The sequence below is a fragment of the Echinops telfairi genome, unplaced genomic scaffold (assembly GCF_000313985.2).
Source record: "Echinops telfairi isolate 266 unplaced genomic scaffold, ASM31398v2 ScPeMD7_1;HRSCAF=3_0, whole genome shotgun sequence".
NCBI classification, from domain to species: domain Eukaryota; kingdom Metazoa; phylum Chordata; class Mammalia; order Afrosoricida; family Tenrecidae; genus Echinops; species Echinops telfairi.
The window spans coordinates 61,223,752-61,225,768 of NW_022103896.1; positions in this window are offsets into that span (position 1 = coordinate 61,223,752).

Consider the following 2,017-nt stretch of genomic DNA (forward strand, 5'->3'; position numbering starts at 1 on the left):
CTGTGGCTGGCAGCTAAGTGCTTTAACCACTGTGTCTCCAAGAATCCTTCCTGAAGGTACAGTGGATATAAATATCAACTGTAAAATGAGGATGGAAGTATTATGTTTCAGTATTTAGCTAGAGTAGGGCAATATCTAAAAATATCAGTGTGAATTCTGCCACATTCATCTCAAAAACTGGTTCATAATGCAAATATCAATCACCTTACAAATCTATGTGTAGATCTGTTGGGAAAATGTGGCCTTTAGCTCTAGGAGTGTCACCACACATTTCTAATGATTTTCTATGAATTAGCATGCCCTTGAAACTGGTTTTGTTGTCTCTCACTTTCCCAAAATCAGGTGGGAAAATAACCCACACTAAAGACCACACCGTGCAGCAGGGGTGAAGCAATGGGTCTGAGTGATTCAATAAAGAGATATCCATGAACCAAAATAAAAATATATATACTAAGCATCCAGCTTTTGTTGCTGTCTGCTTTCAGTATTGCTGAATGATTCCAATGATGGAGCCGCTGTTGTTATTGGTTGTTCACTTGATCCAGACCCATGGCGTCCTTGAGGGAAGCAGATCTTCAGACCTGACTCCCAAGGCACCTCTGAGCCCATTCACACTGGCAGACTTTTGGTTAGTATGCCAGCACTTAATCATTTGCACTACACAGCCATTGCTTATTGTAACTGATTTCTTTGATTATTTTTGCAAGGGCATAGTATAACATTCAAGAAAGGAAAGAATATCTTTCAATATGGAACCCATGGAAACCAACTGCTGTCAAGTTGATTTAGTCTCATAGTGACCCGATGTAGAGTTTCCCAGGATGGAAGTCTTTATGGAAGCACATCTTCATCTTTCTCCTGATGAGCAGCTGGTGAATTTGAACCACTAACCTTGCGGTCAGCATTCCAATGCTTACCAGACAGCCCTCTCAGTGCTCCTTTTCGTACTTGGAATTTTGAAAGATGCTGGTGGAGAATGAGGCGGTAGGAGCTGCCCTGGGAAAGACACTCTGATGCTCTAGACTGAAGGCTGCAAATCAGCAGCTGGAGCTCCCCACCACGCCTGGAAGCACGCCTTCCCGTGGTCTTCATAGCACTGGCAGATTGTAGTAATGGCCTAGTGATTGGGTAAGTGAAGCCATTCCTTAACAAGCCGTCATTTGTTCAATCTCTTTTCTTTACGTAGTGACGTTTTATTTTTCTGAGGGAATGGCTGCTTTTTCTGAATCTGCACATATTTTGCTTTCCCCAGGCAACTTCAATAGGCTCCCAACTACTAAGAAAATATTTTATTTGATTTTTAATTTGCTAACTGAGTGGTGGATTTGGCTAGGGTATTCTTGGTGCTAAGAGACCTAGTCTTAAACATTTGATGAACAAGATAAGTACACTAACAGAAGGGCCCTCTTGCTCCTTGTCAGACTTTGCATGCTCTGTAGGCAATCAATATGGAGTATAAAAACAATGACTTTAGCAAACAGAATTCACTTGTATGTACTTGCCCTATAGACACAGTCATGAAATAGTGGCAGGTAAAATTACATGGTGAATTAATCCAGTAACTATGACTCTTTGATCCACGGTATTGATTTGTTACACAGTGATCTCAAAGGTGTACACACACACACACACACACACACACACACACACACAAGAAGGCCTCACAGATTTCATGGAAAAATTGAAATGAAAAGATAGCAGAAGTTTTCCATGAATTTAAATATATATGTGTGTTAGTTTGTGTGTCTGTGTGCAGGTAGATAGAAGGTGATAGACAGATAAATGATAGATATAGATAGATAGATAGATAGATAGATAGATAGATAAATAGATAACCCTGGTGCCTCTTTTGGGTTAGTGCTGGATGTTCAAACCCAGCAGATGCACCTTAGGAGAAAATGAGGCAAGGCGTTCCTGTAAATATTTATAACCTCAGAAACCCTATACAGGGTTGCTAGGAAACAGAATAGACTTGATAGCAGTGAGTTCAATGTGTGTGTGTGTGTGTGTGTGTGTG